Genomic DNA, 19297 nt, shown 5'->3' on the forward strand with positions numbered 1-19297 from the left:
TGCATGGGGAAAGAGGCAAAGTAAAGCCTGGACAGATTTCCAGTATATCACAGAACAATCAATATGCTATCATTCTAAAATATGGTATAATCTCCCTTTTTATTGCTACAAACATGCCAAAATGTTTGCCGGATACTGAATTCAGGTCCACTTAACTGATAAGGTTTATACACATTATCCTTCAGTTATATGCAGGTGCTTCAGGGTAGTACTGAACATGTAATCCCAGATGGTAAGTGCTTGTTTTCACATAGATTACATAATGATAAAATAAAACAACAACCCAGTGACATGTGTTTTCCCTTGAGAATATCCACTTAATTGAAATGACCAAGGTAATTATCAAGGAAACCTTCTTCTGATCCAGTGCTCTCACCAGCTCTTTGAAGACAACCGGGGAAGAGTATTTACAAGTTATGTAAGCCAAGGGACCATAATAAAGTGTGTGATTATGAGTCACATAAATCTGCCCACTGAGAATAAGACATTCCACTTGACAAGGATGAACACCCACAGTGTCTAGAAGTAGTGAAGTGCTGATGCAACTTGTCACTGTGCTCTGACACTATAAATGTCACTTTGTCCATGAGAGGAGGAGGGGTGGAACAGCATGTGCAGATCAAAATAAAGAAATGTTTGTGTCAGTTATTTGTCCAGAGTGTATAAATGTCAGAAACATTAAAGCTTCTGCCACAGTATATAAAATGGAAGTTAGTTCAGTGTTATTACAAGAGGGTAATTGAAGCACTTACAGCCAACTGGTGCCTGCTTTTAAGTCATGAGGCATGTGCTTGTCGTGTGACTGAATTCATGAAAAGTTTTGCCAAATTTAATCATCCAGACCACAATTAAAGACTATAGCTGTGCTGCATTTCTGTGTAAATTACGTCACCTTTGTATCCCCCAGATGGAGGAAAAGAGCCTGACCACACAACTAACAAAACTGAATTGGGTAAAGACATTTTTAGAAGACCTTTGAATTAAAAGAGGAAAGCATGACAAAGAAAACACTGAATGTACTGCAGAAACTCACTGGAAAGGAGATATGAAAATTAGGAAGTGCAATTAAACATCTGGTGCTTCAGTTCTTCACACCCACAGCGTTTTCATTGAAAAGACAAAAGAAAAAAGGAGAAATATGATCCAGTTGCCATAGTAGCTGTAAGTTGGTCAGTAGGATGCACACAGTGAGTGTGTGCATAATGCATCTAAACCCAAATGACGTAGACATTGTACGTAAATGTTGCCATGTACTGAGGCTTAATCACCAGTGGGCTTGTGAAAAACCAAATTATCTTTTGTGCTTCGAGGTACTTTGTAGATGAAACATATGACTCACTGATCAATACTTTTGTTATTTTAGCATCCAAGGAATAGGGAGGTCAAACACATATGTATCCACATTTGGCATTAGACAAGTTCTGCACCAGAACCATGGGATGCAATGATTACTATACTGGTTGTATTTGCAGTATTTTGCAAGTGTTTGCAGGTTTATCCCAAACCCACAGTGACTTCAGGTTGTTGGTGGGTTGTTGCTCTACAGCTGCAACCCACCTACAAGCTTAGTATTCTCACATTTCTCAAATAAAAACTGACATAAAATATTAGAACAGACCACATCTGTTTAAAGAGATATTTTAGATTTAGAGAACAAAAGGGTTAGGCACCGTACAATGAAGTTCAGCTATTTCATTGCCTTTGAGGAATGTCTAATTAATCTCAAACTTTGAATGGCATTAGTAGAGGTTAATTCGTTATGAAGCACCAATTGTTTTATATTCAATAACTTTGTTAGATGTGCTTGAGTGATCAAACCATTCCTCATATTATGACCCCAATGAAGCACAGAGCTAAACTTTTAATCCTTCTTACTTCAAACATCATGACTGTATTTAAAAAGAACAAATTCATTTTAGCTGTCAGAAAGTCAGAAAGGACAGAGAATTCCAGACTTTCAACATTTTCTTTCTGTCCTACATTTAGTCTCTTGTCTGTCTATCTTGTAGTGTGTCCCCTCATTGTGTCAAATATTCACTCTGTAAAATATCTATCTTTAGCTTCTAAATGCAATTTTAAATGTTGAGTTTGTAACATTTAACTATGTTTTCATTAGTGTAAAATCACCTGAATATAGTAATTGTTATATTTTTGAAACATTTTTAAAAAATTTTCACAGACACAGTGGCTAAGCTGGGCAGGACACGTTAGGAATTGTTAATATGTCATATTTCTTAAAGGTAGTTTGGTGCAGGGAGCTGAATTCAAACTGATAATATGCATAATTGTAAACATTTTGTCACCACTACTGAAACACTAGGTAATAAGTATGGTAACGTTGTCTGACATGTATGTTGATCACTGACGCTGGCGGATCAGGCTAATTATCAGCTTATTGTGCGCAGTGTGCTGTAAATGGTTGCCCTGTGCGTGTTTTCAAAATTAAACATGATTAAACATGATGTGCTTGCTATTTATGGTGTTATTAATTACTGCTATTGAAATGCAGTTTTGTTCTCAATTGACTTATCTGGTTAAATCAAGGTAAAATAAATAAATAAAAGTTTAAAAACCAGTCAGACTCCTTGTGAAAGATGTTGCGGTGTGTGACGCTCTGTTGCTGATCAGTCATGTTGTATGAAAACCACAACAACTTCAAGACTCCCGATTACAAGACTAAAAGTTGTGTACTGTACAGAGATCTAGCAGCTTTTAAAGTCATGTAGTGTGTCCAAGGCTTAAGAGAGCAGAGAGCAAAGCAAAACTGTAAAATCATGGGCTGGAAAACTAAAACAATGTGCTGAAAGAAGCTATAAGGTATGTAAAGCTGAGGGAAAAAGCAGAGTCAGATGACAATTCTCTGTGGGTTCACTTTGAACAACTCTTTTACATAATAATTTGATTCACTATTATTATGAAACTATTGCTATTAGTGCAAATTTGAATTTTTAAAAAAACCTTTTGAGTTAAATTCCCCAAATACAATACATTAATTGAGCAAAGCAGTGATGTTCCCCACCTAGATCAATAGTCTGGGAGAGTCACAGACATGTAATCAATACAATATCCAGATGGAGTACGTCATGCATCTGTTGTCGGAGTGGATCTACGCAGGATGAGAATTAGGTTAGAATGAATCATGACTGCCAATACGCATTCCTTTACTGGAGACAGTACAGCAGTGTTTCTTAACAGTCCTAAATGAAAAGGTATAATAGTGTCCTTACATTTCTGAATGAGCAGACACTGGGGCAGACTGGCCTCACATTGCTGAGTGCCACAGAGCATCCTCTTTTGTGAATGTGTGCATATTTTCTTTCCCTGGAGGTGCAATCAAAGAAATATGCTATGCATTTTTGTGCCATGAACTGAACTGTGATCAGCATTTCTTCACACTGAAGTCAGTGAAATATGATTGAATATTTGTGGAGGTCCTTTTGAGAGCCCACGTTTGGTCTGCAGTGCTGAAAATGAGTGCACTTTACTACACGTTTAGAAAGGGGAGGCCGGAGAAGGAATGCATGAATGATGGAGTAGGACAGTATGACAGTGTGCATCATGCCTCTTTCAGCACAAAGTACCTGCTGTGCCAACGAGTGAGAGCCAGAGAGAGGAAGATACCAGAGAGAGAGAGAGCAGACATATAATAGCTTCCTTTACACGCAGCCAGCTGACCATCCATGCATTCAGACACAGACAGGCAGTTCCCATAGGTACTACTTTGGTGAATAAAAATCAGAGGCCAGAGACCAATTTCTCTCTCACCGAGCCCTCCCTCCCTGTCTCTCTCCTCCCTCCTCTCTCCGCTTTGCTTCCGGTCTCTTCTTTGTCCATCTCTGTCTGTGTGTCTCCTTCAAACCACTGCCTTCACCCCCATCGCTTCATTTTTACCCTTTTTACTTTCTTGCTCCGAGCTGTACACCACCCCCAAATTTTCTTTCATTCATCCACTCTCTCTCTTTCTCCTTCCCTCCCTTGTTCCTGTTTCAAACCAGCCTGGGAATAGAGCGGTGTCTCTTGGAGTAGACGCAGCAGCAGAATACCAAATAGAGGGCAAGACATGAAGAGACAAAAAAAGAGGGGAAGAGAGAGAAAGCAGCGCAATGATGTCACAGCTCAGACGTGATCTGCCTACATAACAGGGTTACCACCACACCTGTCATCCTCGTTATCATCATCCTCTGGTTAATGGATCAGTGTGTTCTTAATGGGTTTGGTTCATTCATGCTTTCATGACTCATTAGATACATAAAGTAATGTGTTGCAGAATATAAACAAGGGGAAATAAACATGAATGGGAACATGATGAGCTCGGGGAAGTTATACTGTACATTATGCTGCAGTCTGTCGACTTACAGTGAACTCTAATGCATTTCAGAGACTCAGGGTCTAAATATAATTCCTGTAAGCTTAGAGTTTTAAGTGTCAGGTAATGGTCGATGCAGACATTAGTGAAGCTTTAACAGACTTCCCCTCACTTTCTTCCTGTCAAGTAGCTTTCCTTGTTCTCCAGTTTGTTCTGAACTTTTCTGAGTAAGCTACGCCAAGCTCTGACACAATCACACTTACAGGGAGTCTAAATATTTCATACCTTTAATAAAACAAACTCTGCTACGTGAGACCCCTGAGGCTGCTGTGTCTTGTTGCTTTTAGTCACTCCCTGCTAGAACAGTGACTCATCCAAGTCTGTGTGAGATTCTTGTGCTCAAATTATATTTAAAAATGTGGTTTAGAGAGTTGGCCTGGAGCATAACTGGTGATTAGATGGCCTTATGTATGTGCGAATGTGGCTGTGTGATACATCAAACTATTTCAGCTAACATTCCCCAAGGTCTCACATTCAGATTGTGCCTTTATTTCACTATTTGAATCTCTGGTACTGCAATTAGATAATAAACCATTATAAAACACAATTTGCACATGATTTTAACAAAAAGAACTGCTAATCACTATCTGTCAGAAGGCAAGTCAAGTAAAGTCAGTTTATGTAGCCAGATTTTAAAATTTTAAGTATACAACACCATCTATGCTATACCTTTGGTTTGGATCATGCAAAACTCAAAAAAAGAAGAAAATTAAGAAACTGACTAGAAGAGGGACAGAGGAGGATGAAGTGACATGCATGACGGGTGCACAGTATGACAGACTGTAGGAAAATTATAATATGAAGAAACAGAGACCAGCGGAGCTAACAAGGTTTTCAAGGTTTGCCTGCAGATCAGGCTTCACAGCTGGTTGTTTTATTTCCTCATCTACCGAGGAAACTAGTGCTACCACTATCAGGCCTGCTATCAAGCCTTGGGCTTAAACTAGCTTGAATAACCATAGCTCAGTAGTAACATTAGCATAGATAAACTGCTCTCAACTTACAAAGAAGTCTCTCTACAAGAGACACGATCTCTCCAAAGGCAGAACAGTTAGCACAAGCCATCATAATTAAGTTGGAGAGGCTTACTGTGGCTAAGCTAGTTAGCTAGGATGGGCTAGGCTAGAACTAACAAGGCAGTAAGAAAGGCTACCCTTCTAACACCAAAATCTTTTAGAAAATGAAAGGTAGCAAAGCTAATATGAGGTAGACTACACAAATAAATAATAACAGAGTAAAAAAAGAGAAAAGTAAAGATCAAAAGAAAATCTTACACAGTGTCATATGGAGGCTGTTGGAGACATGAAAGATAAGAGTCATACAGAGTTTTAACACACTTTCATAGGTTGGCAATATGATAGAAATATCTGTAGTAGATATTGCAGTTGCAGTAAAACAGATATTGAAGTTGCAGTAAAACACTGCAGACTTCAGGGGCTGTAGTGATTTCAATAGACTGACCTTTTAACTAGATAAGGTGTCTGTGCTTTAGGCTGCAAAGGATTTGGAAAACCAGACTAAGCTCTGTAAATGAGGATGCATTGGAGCAGCTCAAGAGCAGCAGTTGCGTGTGCCATATATTAATATTCATATGACCCCTGGCAGATTGGGTGTAGAGATCCATTCAGAGAAGTGTTTATTATGGTCACAGCCAAAAGAAGAAAAAAAAGATCTTTGAAAGGAGCAGGCTCCAAGGCAGCAGCAGGAGTAGCAGCTTTGGGGCATTGTGGCAAGTCGATACTGCAAAGCTTTTGTATGGTCCTCAGCAGGTGGGATCACCCCCACCCCTGTCCTGCACACTCAAACACACACACACACACACACACATACACATACACACACAATACACCTATGCACATATATGTGTGTACATAGGAGCAGTAAAATAAAAATGTACAAACAGTAAAGTGGATGAACATCAGAGACAGACAATAAGTTGAAGGGTGCACACAAAACTCCATCTGCTATGACGAAAACAGCGAGCGCTGACTTGACACATGACCTTAAGCCTTGACGGCTGCCAATATTTCAGCCCTACAAAACCGTAACCGCCATTGCTCCTCCTCCTTTCCCTCCTCCTCCTTTCCCTCCTCCTCCTGTCTCACTAAGTGACAACAGACTCCGCTGATTGCCACTGCTAAAACCCCCATAAACCCACCAACCGTCTCCTCCTCCACCTCCTCCTCTCTGCTGAGTGATCCGGGGCCCCTCGGCTCAGCACAAAGACACGGCTGCTCGTCTGTCAACCAGAGGCGCAGGACAGAGCGGGGCCCCTACTGACTCCTATTCAGCTCCATTGAATGACATTATTGAAATCCCAATCCCGCTGTGTGTATGTGTGGCGGCAATAGGCTCACACCTGTCCTCATAGCATGGCTGCCAAGATGGGGGGGGGGCAGAGGAATGCGTTGATGCAATACCAAACCAGCTGTTTTCACTGAGCAGTTTGCAAAGTAACTCTCTCTGCTTTTGTGCCAAGTATGGTGTTTTTGCCTCTATTGCAATGCTATTTTTAATGTTTGGATAAACACACACACACACACCAAATTACATATTGTTTCACAACAGTTGCGGTAAAACTGGATTTTAGTCTGAAGTGAATCGAAAAGTACAGTCAGTCTCAGTGTTCTTGCTCTTAACCAGAACAGCTTGGGCAAACTTTGACATAAATGTGGCAAGAGGTAGCTTGAAACTTTAACTAAACTTTAACAGAAACTGAGTTGAATAGGACCAATTAAACAGCCTATAGTGGCCAGAAAATATAAAAGATATGTTTTTATTCTTTTATTCTTATATAAATTGTTTTCTTTACATTTACACTGCTTTATTTGGAGGGGAGAGACGAGTCAACGTTATATATGCAAACCGGCTGAAAAGCCACCTGTTCTTTGGCTGGAATGCTGCTTGTCGTTAGGTTAAGAATGTGGGAAACTGTCTTGTGCTACTGGTCCAATAAATACTTTAAGAAGTTGTGTGTGCACGTGGTGGGAAAATGTGCGTATTTCTATGAATGGAAAGAAATACTGTAGTGTGTTCTGCTGAGATGCAGGGTCATAGTCCTAGACGGTGCCTTATTGTTGCCTGTTCAGTCTGAAGAAGAGTGTATGTGTGTGTGGATATATCAATTGTCACATTCATCTGTGTCATTAGAGAGCAGTCTGTAGTTTCCCATCTGTTGCTCCACTCTTCCATGCCCAGAGATTTATGTGTGATTATTGTCTTTCTACTTTTGCGGGTTTATGTGAATCCCCATCCCACCTACCAGACTTTAAAGAGTCAATTTGCTCAACACTGTAGATAAGAAACCACCTGTTTAAATAAAAGCATTCCAGAGGGAAACTTTTCTTTTCTGTGTTTTCAATATTAACAGGTTCTTCAAAGGACACACTAATCATGACACACCCATTTATCTCATCTGTGTCCACTGTTGGTACATATTGATTTCCAGGTTGGGACAAGCCTCAAGGGGTTCACACAGGATCAAGGCCAATCAATACGTAGTGCTTGTCTGACAGACATCAGTAAAACACATCAGACAAAGGAATTGACAAAATCAAGTCTGCTTCCCACGTTCATATGAAGTGAGTGTGGCATGGTGCCATTACAAAACCATGTTGCTTGATTGACTGGGTCAAAACAATTCTGCACAAATGGAGCCAGAGGCAACAGTCAGTAAAAGGTGCAAACAAATATGCAAACTGGAATAACTGAACAGAAATGTCTTTCTTGTTGTCAGTGTTTCTTTTAGACACCGTTAACTTTTATATAAGGTATGTTTTGGTGCCAAAACAGCAGCTTTTCATAGCAGGAATGTTGATGTATTGCAGTTGTCATCGTCTCCCTTTTTCTCGTAAAAGCTTTATCAGTTTCACCTTTGTCAGTGTTCCAGTATCAACCTTGTGTTAAAAGAATTTCAGCTCCAAACTTGTTTGACCTTCTCTGTTGGTTCTGTCTCTGGCATTTTGTTTTCATCATCATAACCTTGCTGTTTTATGATGTGACCTTGAATTAAAATCTAGTTCTGTGGGCAAACACACACACACAACTACAAAACACATCCTCATACTGCACAGACTCATGCATAATAGACATATTCATTATGACATAATTAGTATTACTAATATGAAACACCACCTCAGGTGTTCTTATCTGAAACTTACTAATTGTTGATTAGTTCTGCTGATCCAAAGTGTGTCTGTGCCTGTGTATGCTTTCATATTTAATAATTTCTTAAGCTTTAATTTATTTTAGACGTTCACACAGATTTCATTGTCATTGTCTTTAAATGCGCAAGGGGCTGCTTTGTTGTGGGTGTGTTGCTACAGGCACCAATGACAACATGAAATACAAGGAAGTCTGTTTTGAGTAAATCATCCATAAGTTATAAAAGCTTGTCAAAAGCCTACTACAGTATAAAACTCGATTTTACAACTCTGGAAAGTTATTACAATGACAGTCATTCTAGCCTTTGTCCTGACAGACTCATTCTACCTGGAATGTGCGCTTGTATGTATCTGATTGGTCAGTGCAATGTGTCGGCCAATGATAACATTGCAGCGAAAGCTGAACCAGCTTAACCTTTTTTACTGTGCAACTGTGCATTTTTCTTTTCAAGGTCCTCTCCCAGTGTATCAGCAGTGGTTTGAAATGAATGAGGGGGCTGTGTTTTTCACACTTTGGTAATGTTGGTCTGAAGGCGGCCTTGAACACAGCAACACAAGCATTCAATTGGAGTGCTTCTGGTGACCTGACAAATAAGTCCAATATTCACATCTTTTAACAGACATGGATAATAATTAAGGCCAGGAATCTATTATCATCTCCACACAACAGATCACGTATACAAAATCATTTTTCTTTTTAAGGTTTATGCTTGTTATAGTTAACAGCCATGGCTCTTCAGTTTCAAGTTACTCATTTGTATTAATACATTCATATGTATATTTTTTTGCGCACTTTTGAGCTCTGAATTGAATTCTGTTGATCATCATGAAGCTCTGGTTGCCCTGAGTGACTGGCAGTAGTGGAAAGTAACATTTAGATCATAGTTATTGCAGAAATCACACTAATAATATATTAGTCACGGGGATATTCTGATACACAATCACTTTTACTTTTAATAGTTTAAGCTTAAGCTTAAGTGTTGTTGATAATACTTTTATCCATTGTATTTCTGTAATTTTGCAGCATTAAGCTGCACCAGAGCTTATCTCCTTTAAATAGCTAAACATGGAGAGCAGAACTGAATAATAATGATCTGTACTTTCAACACTACAAGCAGCCTTGAACTTTAGAGTAAACTCGAGAGTTGCAGCGTATGTTTTTTGTGCTTTTTCCTGTTTGAGAGTAGCTTACTTAGCAACAAGATGGAAACGTCAACATTAACACCATTTGTTGTTTGGAATATCTAAATTAGACAGAAATTGGGCTGGCCAGAGCCTGTATTTAGAAAAGTTGAAAACAAATGTAAGATCACAGAATTTACAAAAATGTACATGACATGGCTTGATTTAAATGTGTTTTATTTTATTTCCCATGTACTGTACGATGTATATTGAGCATCTGGGTCACCTAAAGCACTCAGCTGCTCCCTGCAGTTCAGCAAATTTTGTGGGGGGTTTTTTCCATTAGTGGCAGAAGCTCTGGACTCCACAAATAACTTGATAAAAAACTCCACGGAATTCCCGGCAGAAAAGGTACAATTTTGAGGAGATTGAGTTCAGCTATCTTCAGGTTTAACTTCTAATTTAATATACATTTTTGTTCCTGTTTTTTTTCTAGTCATTAATATCTTTGGTCCAAAAAAAGCAATACTTCAACTACAATAATTTTTAAATGTATTTATCTCTTAGCTTGCCCCAGTATCCTTGTCTCCTTTTCTCTACCCAACTGATCATCACACGACACACAAAATCACAGATAGGTATCAGTTTCCTTATGGTGTAACTGAGGTTTTATACTGTTATTATTTCCAGTATAAAAAGCTGAGGTTTTTAGCCTGGTTCGTGACCTTAACCATCTCTGTAAGACCCCAAACTCTCATTATCCAACTCCACAAACTCAGGCTATTATCTATTAACAGTCAGAAGCAGGAATCTACATTATACCAAATATACAACATAAAGTCTGGCTGCCAAATAAAAAAGAATATAGTGACTTCATCAACTGAGGCATTTTTTGTATTCTGTATGTCATCACTGTTTGTGTCAACCCTCCCTAAAATGCAAGGTCAGCTGAACAGAAGCTGCCAACTCAGAAGCTTACATGTATTCATAAGACTAACAAATCCAGAAGAAAGTGTGGAAACTGGTGTTGACAGCGAAGCACAAAATGGTCTGAAAACAACTTTTCAATAATAACTACAGTTTGGCTGTGGTGTGATGCCAAAAAGGCTCACATTCCTCCTTCTTTGAGCTCTCTCTCTATCCCCCTCTCTCTGTCTCTCTCCCTCTTGCATACATGCACAGACATGTCCACACTGGGGAGAAGGGAAACCCCTACACATGGTGGGGGAAGCACGGTGCCTCCTCAATTACAGGACTGACCTGCATGTACACAGCACTTTGGATTTGTGTTATTTGAATTACAAGGTTTAAATTTCTGGGATATGTCCTGTTTTTTCTGAGCTGGTGGGGACGGGGAGGGGGGGACACAGACTAATCAGGACAAAACAATAGCCTGATTAGACAGAGAAAAATAATGATGGGTCAAGGAGGCAGGCAGATGGACACACTAACAGAGAGCAGCAGACAGAAGCAGACGGAAACATTTATGAATATGGATGTGTCTACATGAATGTAAGATTAGGCACGAGCTCCCGCCTGCCTGCGCGTGTGGCGCTTTGAACACGTCCATATAAATTTGCGTATGCTTCAATTCTTTCTTCCAGGGAATGTTTGACCTTTGACCGTCTCCCTGCACCCCCAACCCCAACCCCGACAGACACACACACACAGACACACACCACCTCACCTCCCTATATCCTGGACAGCTGTCAGCAGGGACCTGGCCAAAGAAAAAGAGCCATCTGTCGCCTTCCTTCAAAGGTCAGGGCTCAGGGTGTGTGTGTGTGTGTGTGTTTGTGTGTGTGTTTTTGTGTGTGTGTGTGTGTGTGTCTTTGGAGGGAGGAGGGACTCTTCTTTTCACTCGATTAATCTCTGTTGTTGTTCTCTCTCGCACTCTCTGGCACACTTCTGAGGACTACGGCTGTTTTAAATGCAGACGCCCCTCATGTGCGTGTCTGGTGTGTTTAGTGTGTGTGTGTACGGCCTCGCTTGTTTGAAGGTTAGAGTTCCCTTGTGTGTGTGTATGTGCGTCATGTAGCTGATATACCGCTCGTTCATATATTAAGAACAATACACTGCTGGTGCATATTCAGCACTTTGCCTATTTGTTATTTTAGTGTGTTTTTTGTTTCTCTCACACAAGGCTGCAGAGATGTCAGAGACTTATTCGAACTCTTATTTCCTACTTTTATGAGCCCTAAATGTTATGCATCCTTGTTTTTGATCACACTAATGAAATTCATCACAATTGAAAGCCCTAGCACTTTTGTTTTATGAGAGAGTGAATCAATAATTCATTATGGTAATAAGTGTAAATATATGATGGAAGAATGGATCTGGTGTCCTATAATTCAGGTCGATTTGAGGTTACCACAGTTTAAACTGACAATATAAATGTAAAAAATGTTTGAAAATGAAAAATTAAAAGACACAGGTTTGAATTAAATGTTTATTTCCAGGTTGCAACATACTGTACATGCTTTTATGAAAAGATCTTTAGTCAGAAGAAAGGTCCTCAGTTTCCTAACTTAATACCAACAGAGGCCTCACTCAAACCCTGAACTCAAACACTGCTCCACCTGTTGGTCCATATTGAAATGACTGTCAGAATCATTGTATGTTATCAGTTAGACTGAGCCCATATTGGATGAACAATGAGCTAATTGTTGGGATGATAAGTGATTTTCAAGGATTGCTTAAGATGAATGCTCTAACTGTGGGCTAAGATGTCCACTGTTAATAAATTTATTTAATTAATGGGTTGGTTCTTCATTGCCCAACTCATGTTGGATTACAGGGTCTTTACTTTTGTCTATCAAACCAATAGTCTACTGTTTATAACAAAAATAATCTTTGGATTTACACAAGATAAACACACTCTGTAGAATAATCCATCTACAGTTCAAATCAGCATGAACTGCTCCATCTGGAAACCTCACACATCCTAAAAAGATGAACAAAATCTCTGGGAAGTTAACTTTCCTATATCATATTTAATATTCTTCAAGTCATAAATTCCCTTCTTATATCCTGATCCATGTTTCCTTCAAGAGAGGATATTAATTTGGAAATCCCCTCCTTGTTCATGTTATTTTACAACATAAATATCCAAACATTCCTCTGGAATTACAATATGTGCAACAATATAACGTTACTGCGGCTGATTTGTAGGGTTCAGATCTTATCAAGGCAGCAGATTACGCTTTGAATTCATTCCAAGAGGTGCAGTACAGAGCAGTCAGCCGACCAATAAAAAAACTGACAGGTAGAAACTAGTGTACAGGAGTGTGAGAAGGAGAATAAGACAGAGAGATTTAGACTAATGCATTAATGTTATATAAAGGGATTTAGGGAGAAAACAAAGGCGTTCTCTGTGTGATTACTGAGGATCATACGCCAATACATAATCTACCATGTCTGGCCCTGTTAGAATACACTGCTGGAAATACTTACAATAAATCAGAGCCATGGGGGTACAGTAGGTCAGCACAGACCAATCATTATTATTTAACTGTGAGTGCAATAGGTTATGAACGAAGGTGCATATATAAAGTTCTAATTTTTCATTTAAGTTCAGTGCATGTGGATTTAATGTAAATCACATCCTTTAGTCCAAGTCTAATCTTTAAATCAGAGCAACGACGGAAAACATGTTGGCGTCTTTGTTGTGTGACGTGAATTCTAATTATAACACAAAGAAATTGTACTTGATACAACCCTCTGATAGCATGTTACTAAGTTCCATTGACTACTTAGGTGACAAATCAACAAACTTTGTCAGAGATATGGTTAGGTTTTTATGACTGTTTTCTCACTATCAACCTTTTTTTTAAGAATCTTACTCAAATTATGCGAACTGGAGATTCGGTGTATCTATCTTTTCAAAACCATTTAAACTCTGTTTTTGATTGTTTCCTCGTATTCAGAATTATGCCAAACCTGTATACAAATCTTGCTTTAAATCTAAGGCTATGGGTAGTAACAAACACAAGGCATGCGGACCAGGTTTTGAACAGTATTTTCTATGCAGAATTCCTGCACTTTCTGGTCATTTAGATGCTTATTGAATATCACTAAAATGGAAACCTCACATTTGTATTGTACACTGAAAAAAGGCCTTTATATTAAAGAGAGTTGCTCTCCTCATCAGCCTTTTAACAGTAAATGTTTTGAGCAAGAGTATGAGGCATACCACAAAAACCATTCATCACTGACACACCCAAAAGAGCAACATGGCATACGATGTGGTTACTTAGTGTACGTTGCAACATTATAAACATACGCTGATAAAATCCTCTGAGCATCTTTGCAATTACAAAGCCACAGCCTGTGGGAAAAGATGTGGCCTACATGACCTGTCTGTCACCACCTGCAACCTCAAAATGTTCCAGACACTAACGTTTTTTCCACGTATCAATTACATAAAATAACACAGCATACATTCATTGAAATACATCCGGTTAATAAGAATTAACTTACTGCTGATTCATCTTTACATAACATAGTATTAGTAAATTATTAATATCTGCTTAATTCAACTCCGTTTATCACCCAGGATGTCTGTGAAACTGTGATTTCTTTTTTTCAGGTGGCTGTTTTTACTTTTGCTATATGTACATAGTGTAGTGTTAATGGTGGAAGATTTACCACACCAGATTCAAAGTATTTTTTACAACAATGGGTCCTTGATTTCAGACGGAAGTAGACAAAAGCATCTTCCCATTTCTGGCAGGCAACTTTCAATTTTGTGCTTGTGTCATTGCTCTTACTAGAGCTCCATGTACACTGCATCAACGTGTAGGCAAATATAAAGCTTGACAAACCTAACAAGTTACAGATGCTAAGCTATGATTGGACAATCGCTGTTCAGGAAGGAAGAGTTTAGCGAACAGTCAATTGTCAGCAAATTTTGAAAGGGAATCATTTTCTTGCTAATGGCTTGAGGTCAAGATGAAGTGTGGTTGAGGTGTATAGGCATGTTGAGACACCGATGATGAATCTTAGAGGATTGCTCATCTGCAATGACAATAGATTTTTAGGGACTAAGTCAGTCCACAAACACATACATCTTTGTCTTACCATATTTTCGAGATTTATTTGACATAGCACAATCTGTAGCCCCTTACCCAAATCTTAAGCATCACAACTACGTACCCAACCCTAACCTTAACCTAATTCTAACCCTAAAAATAAAGTGTTTAATCTTCACAAAGCTTGGACCCCACAGGTACAGTGGACTCCTGGTGATTGGACCCAACGTATAAAGTAAACTAAGATCCCTCCTTCACGCACACACACAATCCATTTACCGGAAGTGGTTTTATAGAACACTGAGCAGATAAAAGATAAATGAACATAGTGATGGAGGGAAAGAGAGGCGATAAATAAAAGAGGCAGTGAACTGGGAGGAAGAGGGAGAGAGAAGAAAAAGGGGAAAAAAAGGAAATTAAAGAATGAGACAGAGATAAAGAGATGTGAAGGAACTTGCCCATAGGGAAGGAGAATGCAGGGGAGAGAGTGATGCAGTCGAGCAGCCGTGGGCGGTTTGTGAAATGCTAGGTGATGGTTTGTGGCAATTGCATTGCACTGTGTGTGTGTGCACTGTAAGTGGTTGTGTATGCATATGTGTGTAGCATCATCTCCTGTGCCTGCGTCATTACCTTGATTAGACTGCAGAAGGGAGAGGCAAGGAAACCCCAGCCCTTTCTTTCCCCTCCCTCTCTTCCTCTCCCTCCTCCACTTTATCTTTCTCTCTGTCTTTTTTTTCTCTTTCTTTTTTCTTTCTCTCAGTCTGAGTCGCTCAGTCTCACACTCACACATTTCATATCATAGTAAGCGATTCTTGTAAATAGGTGTGTTTTTTTTTGGGCCCAGGTTTTGCTCACTCATTTTTTCTGTCATTCTTCTTCCTCGATCCTTCTCAATTTTCTGTCTCATAAAATACACTCATGTCATACTGTAAGCAAAAAAAAACAACAACCCCAAAACCAAATATGCAAAAACACCTTGATGCCATGTGTTTGCAGTCTGTTGTAAACAACAGAAAGGAAGTCAGGCGGTGCAGTTTGTGATGCTCGTGTGGTTGGATTAAGCAACTGTGTGCAAGGTTGCAAGTGTGAGTGTTTGTGTTAGTCAGTGTGTCTGCTGTCTCAACCTGTCACTATAAAACATGTGTCATTCAAATATTGCCCCTTAAAACTTCCCTGAGGCTGACCTTTGAAAGCCTTTCTAGAAATTATTAAATGGATAAGACAAAGGAGTCAGACTATTTGTCATACAGGTGCTGCTGATAAGCTGATCTTTATTACTGTCGGTAAATGGATGTTGACTAAAACTATGGCAAGTTACTGGATTTTTGCCCATTTGAATGTTTGAATTAGAGTGTACCATGAGGTACTTTTGATTATACAGGTATTTTTAAATTAGAAATGCAAAGTTAAGTATCTAGATTTCCTGGTTTTATTATTTCCCTGCATCTCCATCAACAAGTAAAACCTACTGATAAACATGAAATATACACTTAAAGCTGCTTTTATTTATTTCTTAGCTACTTGAGAGTAGTTCAGCAAGATGTTAAAGGACCAGTATGTAGGATTTAGTGGCATCTAGTATGGGGATGAGAATGCGCTGTGGAAGCTCTAGGAGGAACTACAGTGGCCGCCAAACTTGTGGAAAACAGTCCCTATCTACAGCCAGTGTTTGCTTTGTCTGTTTTGGACTACTATAGAAACATGGTGGACTCCATGGAAGGTGTCTCGTGGTGTCTGTAGATAAAAAAAATCTGCTGATTATACACTAATAAAAACATAGTGAAAAATTGGGCAGAGTTTGATGGTAATTCTCTGCGTATGAGCAACCTCTTTCATATTTGTGCAGCTTTAAAGCTTTAAAATGCTGAAGTGACACTAAATGGCTTCCAGTCTGATTATCATGTGACTTAGTCTCTCCTATTGCTGCTGCTGTTGCTTGTGTTGGGAATGTCAAATTAACTCTTCTCAAACAACCGAGAAACAGTTTTCGAACCTGGGAAAAAAGAAAACTGATTTAAGACAATGTGAAAGAAAGTGAGAGAACACAGAACATAAAAGCAGACTTGGGGAAAAATTGTGAAAGTGATAGAACCACTGTATGACCTTCTAACATCCTGCCTCCTCAACCACAGCAAGGCATTTCACCTTTAACCAACCAAGGAGGAAACAAACATAACCTTTCTATATGGAAAATGCTCATCACTCCTTTTTTATAGTGTTCATTTGTGTAGTGGTGATGACCCATTAAACATGATATTTAATTATTTGTTGCCCCCCTCTGTCTTCCTCCCACTCACTCTCACTCTTAGATAAATATCGTGTTTGAGAAAACATTTCTATCTGTGGCTGTGACACATTGCATCTTTGGCATTCATTTCCAGTGTGACATGTCACTGTGCCCTCTGCATGATTGTTCATCACTTTCTGTGGTTCTCACAGCACGTAATGGAACGTGTTCTCTCTGTCTTTCTTTCTTTCTGACTGAGGACATGTAGAGACAGACAGCCAGAGAAATAAAAGCTGAGGTTGCTAGCAGTCTGTTTAGTTTAGTGCTGCTGGGGTGCTGCCAGGCAAATGAGAGACCAGCAGATGGCTGGAATGTCGAAAATGCCAAAGATCAGAGGCCAGCAGAGACACAATGAGATTAGAAGGGAAACAGAGAGCAACCGCCCAAAACTGAGCTGTAAACATCCTTGTGAGCTTTGAGGTGTGTGGGTTTGTCAGAAAAGGAGATTTTAGGAGATGTTGCGTGCAGAGAGATTTGGTGTTGTTGATGTGATGCTTATAGATTGTCTCCACATGGCAATTTTGTTGAGGAGGCATACAATTTAGTTTAGATAAAATGCCTCAAATTATGTCACTCTAGTCAGCATTAGCTGGAAGGTTGAAAATAAAAGAATTCTGGGGTCTCCCTCTGGATTAACTGTCCACTATTAGTCTGACTGTGTTATAGGAGTGCAGTGCTAGATGGTATTAATCTCAATAGTTACACTAACTCTGAGAAATATTAAATTCAGGTTTTTTCAATGGCACTGAGTGTACCCTGAAAGTGTACTTTTGAAAACGTTAGCTTCAAAGAGGCAAGGGGTTCATCTGTTGGACATAATTTAACCCTCCAAATAAAGAGTCCTGCACAACCTATAAATCCACTCCAAGTTTATTTCAGTCAATTGCAATAATTACACCCACAAATGCACTGAAGAATTACAGTAACACAAGGGCTGAATCTGTAATCAAGAAATGGCAGCATTACTTTGAAGCTAGTTTGTAAAAAGTGTGAAGAGTTTGTCTCTTTTCAAGAAACCCTGTAATTTCCACAATAACTGTGTGCAAAGTACATTATACCTCAAATGGATATGTCAATATAAACAAGCAAAACATAACTGTTGTTGGGTCTCATTCTAACAATTTAACGACCTTATATAATGCAGTTAACTGTGTGTGTGTGGTGTGTACAAAGAATTTAACTGCTTTGAAGAACTCATGTTTGAAGAGTGTAATGTCACTCTTTCTCTTTGCTCACAGTATGGTCCTTTTTCTCAGCAGCCATTTTGACATAATAGGGTAATCACAGGTGTTACCATACTAGTAGAGGTCAAACAGAGTCAGAGTGTTGCTATTGTGCATTTTGGCTCACTGGAAAGGCCCTGTTACACAAAACAGAACAGAACCTTACTTAGTGTCATTGGGAACACCTGTATTTACTCTATTATTTAATGTTGCTGCTGTGAAAAAGGTCTTGTTGAGCAACAACAGCAGTGCAGAAATGGGTAAAAGATAATGAAGTTTTGCATTACATCAGGAAAACAAACTATTTTGTGGACTGGCTGCAGAAGCTTAAACACGTTTCATTACTTAACTTGCTGAAAGTAGATTTTACAGTAGATTGCTGAGTATGTTTGCAAGTCAGGTGCATATCTGCATATAGGTGGACACGTACTATGTCAGCATATTTGTGTTTGTGCACGTGTCTGTGATTTTGAGATCGAGAGAGTGTAGTGTTATAGAGCTGTTGACTGAGTGTGCACTGAAGTGACGACATTACTTTCATTACCCAACTAATGGAGAGGCTTTTAGAGTTTCTATTATCAGGGAACGAGCCAGGGACCGCTGGAGGTCCCTATTGTATTTGCTAGAATTCTTTTTCTCTTTCTTCTTACCTATTATTTTTAGCCCCCTTCGACTGCATTTTTGCCCCCCTGAACATATACGAAAAGTACATTTTATTTGACAAAGTTGTCAGGCCAGGTGAAAATAGGATATTCTATGCATGGCTTTCGGGTTGGCCACTAGGTAGCGCTACTATCATAAAAAATGCGTTTAGGCTAATAACTTCTGCATAGTTTCGCACATACAAAAACCTTATATCCACGCGTTCGGTGAATGGAGCTGAATCTCCCCATATAGGCCACGCCCACTTTCGCCTATAATTTTTTTTTGCTAAAGCATGAAATGTCCATAAACTATTTTTTGGTGTTCCTCCTATGCGCTTTGTCCGATTCGCACAACATTTTTCACGTAGCATCTGGGGACCGTCCTGGCAAAAAAAGTAATTTGAAGAATTTTGATATTTCAAAAAATAAGCACGTTATAAAATTAGCACTTTCTGTACATTT

This window comes from Morone saxatilis, unplaced genomic scaffold, assembly GCF_004916995.1.
Source record: "Morone saxatilis isolate NCDOM2014 unplaced genomic scaffold, NCSU_SB_2.0 Contig23, whole genome shotgun sequence".
Classification (NCBI taxonomy): domain Eukaryota; kingdom Metazoa; phylum Chordata; class Actinopteri; family Moronidae; genus Morone; species Morone saxatilis.